This window comes from Belonocnema kinseyi, chromosome 6 (genome assembly GCF_010883055.1).
Source record: "Belonocnema kinseyi isolate 2016_QV_RU_SX_M_011 chromosome 6, B_treatae_v1, whole genome shotgun sequence".
NCBI classification, from domain to species: Eukaryota; Metazoa; Arthropoda; class Insecta; order Hymenoptera; family Cynipidae; genus Belonocnema; species Belonocnema kinseyi.
The window spans coordinates 109905599-109915063 of NC_046662.1; the positions used below are offsets into that span (position 1 = coordinate 109905599).

A 9465-nucleotide genomic window follows, 5' to 3' on the forward strand; every position below is an offset into this window, starting at 1 on the left:
TCAAAGTTTGTCATAAGGACAATGGCAGGATTTCGCAGGGAGCGGGTGCTAATCTGAAAAACTGCACTGATTCCCAGAGAAATCGTAGTAAAATTTAAATTTTAACCACGTCATATGATTGCGAGATAGGTGGTTATAGTCTATGACAGAATCAATACGACGATCTGGCAAAAATTTCGTGAACCCAGAGGACTCAGGGCGACTCAAGGACAAACGCCTTCTAGATTCTAACCGCAAGTGTTTGAGAATTCTGTTGATACGCTGGGATGCTTTTCAGGCTATTAGCCAATTAAAGCTCGGTACTTTCAAGAGCGGCAATGATAAGGAGGATTAGTTCAACAGAATATTCCCGTTAAAACCGTCGAAACTCCCTTATACACCTCTCTTTGCTTTCATTGCCCTTTGCTATAATGTTTTTGTCAGCTGGTGCCAAAAATTCGATAACGAATATGGTTTCGCTTTTCAAAGTAAAGGAGAACTGTGTTGGGCCTCGAGTGTGCAACAGAAACAATTGTCGAGAATAGAAAGGTCCAGTATATACGGCACTTCTTATTCTCGACAGTTTAATTTCTTTCCCTTGGAGCATTTAGTGGAGCAATATCAAGGTTAATGCCGTAAGACTGACAGAGAATGTAATAAAACACTCTTAGTGCCGCATTTTTCCTTTGGATGTAGGTCGATCCCGAATAAGTTGGACAGCTAGATAATATGTGTCCTAGATCCTCCGGGTGTGCGTGGCACGCCCTGCAGATATGAACGGAAATCTCTTAGCTCAAAATGTGGCAGCGACAAGTCAATTTGGAAATGCCACCGTCTTGCCATGCCTAAAATCAAATTCTTTGTGCCCGACTTCAATCCGGGTAATTTAAGGAAAGCAAAAGTAAGGTCACACGCCATTGACTGATCCTCTACATTTCTGTTAAAGATGCCGTGAATCCTCTAATTGAGGAGCTGTTCATGGTAGTTTTTCTTGTGTGCTTTCTTAATCCGGCCTTTAAGGAGTGAGTCATCGAAATAGATCAGATTTAATACATTTTGTTTTCCCTTAATGCTTAACTTAAGTCCGAGTGTTTCAGCAGCCTCCTCCTCTGCTTTGTACAGAAACGCCATTTTGCCCTCTTCTTGATGCTTCCTGACCATTTTGAGAAGAAGGTCTCTTCCATTTGCGACTTTATGTGCTGTACCCAGAATAATCCTGTTGTGAAGACATTCAAGACTCAATATTCCGCGACCACCTTGACGGCGTGAGATGTAGAGTCGTGGAACGGAAGACTTAAGGTGCATGCTTTTGTTCATGTGCATAAACTTTCGTGTCCCGATATCAAGGGATCTGAGCTCGTTCTTCGTCCATGATCCTTTGCAGACACTTTGTTTCTCGCCGACATTTTGACAGACCAAATCAGGGTCTTCAGGGATGCAATTAAGTTTTCCGCGTATCAAATAAGCCTCAGCGAACTTTTTAATTCAAATTTTATTTATTTTCACTTAGTGTATCGTTCGACAATCTCTAGAGCTAGATGTAGTTGCTCTTTATTTTTAGCATAGATCTTGAGATCATCAATGTAAAATACATTAATCACCTTTTATATTCGATTTGCAGGTTTGCCACAAAAATACCCCAGGGAATGGCGAAGTGCTAGAGATATTGGCAATAATGTGAGACAAAAGGGAAGTGGGCTCATGTTGTCACCGTAAAACACACCTCTCTGAAAGATGACCTTGTTAGTAGTCACACGATTTTCTCAAGATCAGATAGTAAATCTGATTTTCCAAAGCGATATCAATCACTCTATGCACCTCACGATTTGCGGATGAACCTTTAAGCTTTGCAAAAGATAGATGATAAGTCTATGGGAGGTCGCATCGAAAGCTTTTTGGTAATAAATCCAGGCCATAGATAGGTCACGCTGGTAGGATGCCGCATCTTTGTAGATACATCTATCGAGGAGCAGGTTCTCCCTATGTCTTGCTACGACTTTCTTTGAGCTGCATTGTTCAAACATTTCTTGCCACACAGGTCCGGTTGTACGAACAATCCTATCCTTTAGGATAGCTGAGAACATCTTATACAGTGTGTTCAGATGAGTGATTGGCTGTAATTCAAATATGGGTTCAAAATACGGGCCAGATGTTTATGGATTAAAGGAAACATCTTTCCTCGGAAGATCTTGATTCCGTCTGGGTTTGGAGCGGAATAGTTCTTCATACCTCTTAATACTTTTTTATTGTTTTGGTATTCTCTCAAAAATATGCTGCGTGATGGCCAGCAGTTTTGGTCTATGATTACCCTTTAGTTTTGTTTTACGGTTCGCATCAGCCAAAGTTCTTGTTGCATTATTCGCTGTGAGTCGCGCTCGTGTCGCCATCTAGCGAATTTGAAAGTTAATAGATGGTGTGTGTATTAAATCCATTTTTAAGCATAGTTTTTTAAAATGCAGTTCTCACTAATTACCAATTTTTCAACACGACTCTGAAACTGTTCAAAAAATGTAAGCGTCCAAATGATTTAATTTCAAATTTTATTCAAATACAGTTTCAGTCTCAAATATTCCATTTCAAAACCATAAAAATAGAAAATTAATTAATTAGAAAAATGAATAATAATTTAATTAATTAGTAGCAATATTTGAATCTGCATATAATATGAGCAAATATAACTCAAATGTTTAAAACTAGATGTTTTTGAGTAGAAAGCCTTGATTCATCAAAATTCCAAAGAGATAAGAACTTTCAGCCTTACTGTTTTAATTGTTCGACTTTGAGAATCTATAATTTTGAAGTGAAATAATAAAATTTTGATGTAAAAATTGCAATTTAAAACTTCGTAGCCAATTTACCAAAAATATGGCAATTTAGAAAACAAATTTTTTACGAACTGGTACATTTTTAATTTATGTTTTTAAATAAATTTTCAGAGTTTTAAGACGCTTGAAAGCGATGTTCTTGTTTACTTAATTTCCCCTCTTCACAGCAACTATCAATTTTTTTCTATTTAGTATTTTATGCGATGCTTTAGAAAATTTATAAAATTTCCAATGCTTCGTTTTACCATTATTTTCACAATTCAAAACACAAAATGTATCATTCCACATACTGTCTACTGAAAAGCATATAAAATGAAATCAAAACACACGCCCGCTGAACTCATTACTCGCCAGCCGGCGCGCTGGCATCGTTTCGTCTATTTTCTTCAACTGTCGGCTTACGGCGAATACGTACAATAATTTATAGTACAGAGGTCTGATTCTTATGAAAAACCTCCACGAAGCTCGCCACCCATTTCTGACATTTTTCTTTTGGCTGTGATAGAATAGGCGCACCGCTTACAAAAGCCCCATCTTGGAGTAGTTCGGAATGGTTTCGCTGACGTTGGTGCGAAAAGTGCGATAGCTCTGGTTGTTTCTCGAATCACAGAACATGAAGTCGTGCCATGTAACTATCTTGTTCAGGGACCACACTCGCATCGTAGTACTCTAGCTAGTCGTGATTGAATCGCTCCGTCCACCTGAAAGCCCCGAGATTCTGCATATACATCGCATTGACTTAATCTGCATTAGTTCCCCCAGCTCCAGAGTCATATTCAGCAGAAACTATTTGGTCATCGCGGTGATAAGCGTTGAATTCAGAAAAATTAGGTATTTGTATTCCTATGAATACGCGATTTTTCCTCCGTCTAGAAATCCCTTAACGGGAACAGAAAAAGTGCAAATCCTATTCATCTTAATCGACTTAGTAAAATTTAACGAAAGCATTTATTTAATCTATTTTCTATTATTAAATCTTTTTATCACTTAGAAATGCGAAAAATATTCAGATTTATATTTATTTATATTTTAATAATTTATTTAAACGTATTGAAAATGCAACAAAGAAATCTATGCAAATGTGTGAATTTAAATAATTTTAACTCTAGAGCGGCAGAGTTGAATTGGTGAGAATTAAAATTTCAGAATTTACATTCCGCGTGAAGGAATTAAAACAACTAATTACACATATTTTGTGAACTTATTAGAAGGAATTAAATAAAATCAAAATATTACCACTTCTGAGAAGTAAAAATTATATCTGTGAGGTGCGTTATTCTTATTGTGGCCTTTTACACTTTTGCACTGAAATCTGAAAATACTTATTTTTCTCTATTCTACGCTTATTACCGGGAGGGACCTTCTATCTGCAACCCGAGGACGCGTTCGGTGGCTTTTTCATAGGCCCTTTGTTCAAGGAAACTATTGTGCTTTTCGTATAACTACTAGAAACGAGGTTCGGATATTCACTTTATGCACTGCAGTCGCTCGCCTTTTTTCGAAAAGGCATTTTTGGAGATTCGTAACTTCGTATCACATATTTTCTGGATTGCTGGGGTTTCAAGATGAATGTGTGCAACTCGCTTCAGTTCTGGAACACAGAATAGAGGTTTAATGTAAATTATGATGTAGATTTAAAACAAGCATAATTTTCTTTTTATAGATCACAATAAACCCAATAAAATAAGTCAGGATACGAAAAACGTTATTATGGATGGATATTATTATTATTTTACTCTAAAATTTGATAACATGTTTAAGTAAACAATTATTTACTATTACACAAACACTTTACTATTTATATCCGCATGCTACCAAAAGTTGTATTAGCCGCGGGTTCTAACCCTATAAGTTTTGCATCCCTAATTCCTAACGCCTAAAGGCTCGTGGCTAACCTAGATTGAAGTATAAAAAAAATTATTTTAAGACTTGTTCAAAAAATTTCAATTGATTCCAAAATATTTCAGAATATTATTGAATAGTCTAATACATCAAGCAAGATTTAAAAGAAATTGAAAAATACGATTGTAAGAGATTCAACAGAGTTTAAGGAATTCAAGGACATTATTTATATTTTAGAATTACTTTTCTATCTTGAGACTCATTTGAATTATACTGAAATTCCTTTAAAATTCTGTAAAGTTACTTAAAATCTCTTAAACTTATTAAAAATATTGCAAATTATTTTAAATATTTTGAAAGCTTTTGAAATTAATGGATAAAATTTCCATTTTTTAAATACTAAGAATATTGATGTTTTCTAGTTGAAAATTTGCATTATTTTGATGAAAATTCATCTTTATGAACTAAAACTATTTAATTGAAATTACTTTTAGGCTAAAACTCAAGTTTTTGTAGATAATTCGCCTTTTGACTTAAAAAGACAACAATTGGGTTGGAAATCGATGTAGTCCGTTAAAACTTTGTTGTTTTTTTTTGCATTAAAAATTAATTATTTAACATAAAATTTAACTTTTCAACCTTTGCTTGAATACTGATCTTTGTAATTTAAAAATTCAACGATTTCGTTGAAAATTAATGCATTTTTTTTAATTTGTCGTCTTTTGTTTAATTCAAAGTTTAGAAAATTCCATTATTTTTTCGTTGATATTTAAAATTCAAATTTAGAGTTTCTATTGTTTGTTAAAAATTTACATTTTTTTATTTTAAACTTATTTTTCAGCTTGTTCAAAATTCATCTCTGCGGGTTTTGTTCAGTTTCAAAACTTAAACTTTTGTTGAAAATTTGTCTTTTTTGGTTCAAAGTTATTCGTGTTTGTTGAAACTTCTTTATTTGCTTGATCATTTAAGTATTTTATTGGAAACTAGCCTTTTCGCCCTGAATTTGACTGGTTAAATTTTTTTTTTAATTAATGTTTGCATTCTCATCAGAGTAGGTTTTTAATTTGTGTCAAATTTGACCCCCCTTCCTCCCAGTTTTTGTCATATGTCGACGTTTTGAGACCTCCTGAATCCGAAAAGCAGATTTTCACGAATATGTCTGGCTGTATGTCTGTCTGTCCATCTGTATGTTTTTGTGTTTGTAGATTTTTAGTTTGTAATCGCGATAACTTTCGAAAGAATTGTCAGATTGGATTGGCCTTTGGTATACTCCTTTAGTATCCTAAACTAAAGGACAAATTCATTAGTTTTTTCAAGATTCAAAAGTTGTCTGTGCGCTTATTTGTAGTGCTCAAGGGGAGAAACAGTTTCTTCTTTTGACTTTTTATGATAACAAAAAGACCAGAAATATAGCACTTACAAACTAAAAAAAACTAAAATGAAAATATTAAGGTAAAGAGCGTAGTAAACAGAAAAAGAAAAAGAGTAAACCAAGATATTGAAATGATAGAATGGAAGAAATATTTTTCGGATTTGCTAGGAGGAGTAGAGATAAAAGTTGTAAAGGGAGGAAAATATGGTAGAGAAAGAGATGAGGAAGAGGAAATTTCAAGGGAAGGAATAGTTAAAGTTTTAGGAATAATGAAGGAGTGAAAGGCACCTGGTATAGATGAGATTCCAAATGAAGTATGGAAATATGGAGGGGAGGAACTAGAGTAATGGGCATGGATAATGTGTAATAGAGTATGGAGAGGAGAGGGGTGGCCAGAGTTATGAAAAGAAGGAGTAGTTATACCAATAGTAAAGAAAGGCAAGGGAGAGGAGGTTAAAGATTATACGGGGGTGATGTCGATGCCAACACTGTATAAAGTATATGTAACTATTTTTTCGGAGATATTAAGGATAAAGTTTGAAGAAAAAAGATCGAGTCACCAAATCAGACAGGGTTTAGAAAAGGAATGGATGTAATGGACAATATATATGTGTTGATGTGTTGATGGCAGAGGCTGAAGAAGGGATCGCGGGATTAATTACAGGATTAGAGAAAAAGGCGTAATGGAACAGATATAAGGAATATGAAAAAGAAGGTAAAAAATTGAGAAGGAGAATGTGGTTATTTGATATACTGGTAGAGCCGGTATTAGGTTATGGAGCAGAGATATGTGGATGGAAAGCAAGGAAAGATATTGAGGGGCATGAAAATTTGAGACGAAGCTTAGGAGGGAAAGGGAGGGGAGTTAGCGAGAAAGTGTTTAATGGAGGTAAAAGAGAGGAGAGGGAGGGCGATCGAATTAACGAGATGGGAAGAAGAAAGGAGGGAGTTCTTTAATGATAGAGAAATAGAAGACGGGACTGGAGTAAACTATGAAGAATTGGAAAAAGGGAGACGGAAAGACAATTACTAGGAAGATGGGGGCGATTGAGGAATCAAAATACAATAAATGGCATAAGATAAGAAAAAAGGAAGGGTGCCAAAGTATTTAGAAAAGGGATGGGGAGTGAGAAGGTGGACCAGAACAGCAAGATTTAGATTGGGAAACGAGGTAAGGGAGGGGATGTACTGGGAAAAGAAGAGAAAAGGAACTGTAGAATATGTGAATGGGAAGAGGAAACATGGGAGCATGTATGGGAAGGATGCAGGAGAGGAATGGAAGATAAAGGAAGCTGGCAAGAAAATGTGGTTAAGATTCTAGGGGAAGATGGATTAGGAGAAGAATGGATGAAGGAGTTGGAGGGTGCTAGAGGAGCGAATGAGGCAGAATGAAAGAATGAACGTTAAAAAAGGTGAATGAAGGTATAAAAAAGTGAAAGAAAAAGGAAACGGAAGTCGCTTATATTAGAAGCGTAACAATTGTACGTAATAGTAAACTAAAAGCTAAGCAGAGTAAGATGCGTTCTCATTCTCTCTATCTCTCTCTCGCTTGCAAAATTATATTAATTGAATATTTAAAATTTAATAAATACAACAATTTGTCAGATATTTACTCATATTCTTTTTAATTAGATTCAATATTAATATTTAGGTTATACTTCACTAACAAACTTCTTTTAGGTACGTTAAAACAGTTAAACGCTAAACGCTTTGGCCAGAAGGCGAGAGGCGCGAAAAATTTCGCTACCTGTGCACTTTTATAGAACTGAGCCTAAAGTACACTACAAACTGTAATGCAAAATACAGGAGTTTTCAATTTGTAGGAAATGGTTAAAAAAATAATAAGTTATTTATTCCTCCTGAAAACTTAGCTAAATCATTATAATAATGTAACTACAAACTCTCAATACCTCAAATGTGATTTCTAAGAAAGTTTTAATCATTTTGTTATGAATTATGCCACGTAAATACATATATATATATTCGGTTCGGTTTTGATTCCTCTAGAATCAAACTGAAGGGCCTATGACAAAGCCACCGAACGCGTCCTCGGGTTGCGGATAGAGAGTCCCTGTACCAAGGGTTTCTGCTGAATATGGTTACAAAAATAAATAGGCAGTCGCGGACAATTGTCCAGGGGTGGTCCCGAAGGAATTAACCTCCAAGCGGAGGTGTGAAAACCGTGCCCAAAGCTGAATGGCACCTGGGTGAGGTGTCTAGAACGGTGACTCTGGGATATCGGGCGACTTCTCAGAGTACGCAGCCTTATCCTTGCATGCGGGGCTCTACAAAGATGGACGAAAACCTTCCCCTATCTTCTCGTGGGAACAACAATGACAACACCAAACATAGTTGTAGTAAGTGCGGTTCAAAACAACAAAACGCGCAGGGCTCCCGACAATGGGTCGGCCAACAGTGCCGACCAATCTAGAGCTGGGGAATCCAATGAAAATGGATTCAATGCGATGGATCGGCGGGATCTCGTGACCTTTGGGTGGACGGAGCAACTGAATCCCGACTTGCTAGACTGCTACGATGCGAGTGTCGCCCATGAACGGGGTTATATGGCACGGCTGCATGATCTGTGGTGCGAGAAATACCCTGAGCTATCGCATTTTTAGCAACAACGTCTGCGAAACCATGCTGAACTACTCCGTAAAAGGGGCTATGTAAGCGGAACGCCTACTCTACCACAGCTAGAACAAGTCGGCAACAAAGAAAGAGAGGCGACACTAAGACCAACCGCGGGCAGGCATCCAATAGATGAAGAGCGATCCTTTACCATCCGGAGAAACATCAACACCAAGGTTTCTCTCAAGCCTAAAGATCTGGCTGAAATGGATGACGAGCTTCGTGGACATTTTCCCGGTGAATCCGACCTCTGGACTATCAATTATTGTGTGTATAATTCAGCGAGAGTTTTGGCCGATGTGAACCGTAAAACAAAACCAACGGCTGATCATAAGACCAAAAGACGAATGCATCAACTTGCCACAAAGATAGGCTGGGCAGGAGAGTACGGGTCCCGCATTCAATCTGTGATTGACTACATCACATCTGGCAGAAATTTTACCGCCAAGGTTCGAAAGTTCGCGCGCGAACTCCGGACCCGTCAACACACACTTAACAAGTCAAAGCTGCTGACCATCAGGCAGCATATTGTTGAGAGAATACGGATACTATCTGACGCTAAGAGAAGTCTAGAGCGGAGGAAGAGGTGGATCAGTGAAAATGAACAGTTTCTCTCTGATCCATCTCGACTCTTCCAAGACCCTTCAGTTACTGTCGAACACCCACCCAAACCAGAGGAGGTCGAAGAATTTTGGAGAGAAGTCTACAAAGTTTAGCATAGACTGGACGAAGACTCAGAAAATATAAATAGCTTCGAGGAGTTATGTGTTGCCCTCATAACACCTGATAAAGAATGCCCACCCATCACTACCGAGG

At 37.0% G+C, this 9465-nt stretch overlaps 1 protein-coding gene across 4 annotated transcripts in view; it reads right to left on the reverse strand.

Annotated features, from left to right (window-relative positions):
- Nucleotides 1-9465, reverse strand: part of LOC117175057 (dopamine receptor 2-like) — a 336274-nt gene that overhangs the window by 145833 nt on the left and 180976 nt on the right. For all 4 annotated transcript variants that reach the window (XM_033364594.1, XM_033364595.1, XM_033364596.1 and 1 more), the window contains one exon: nt 4275-4395. The gene's annotated coding sequence lies outside the window, so the exon portion shown is untranslated. The remainder of the gene's footprint in view (nt 1-4274; nt 4396-9465) is intronic.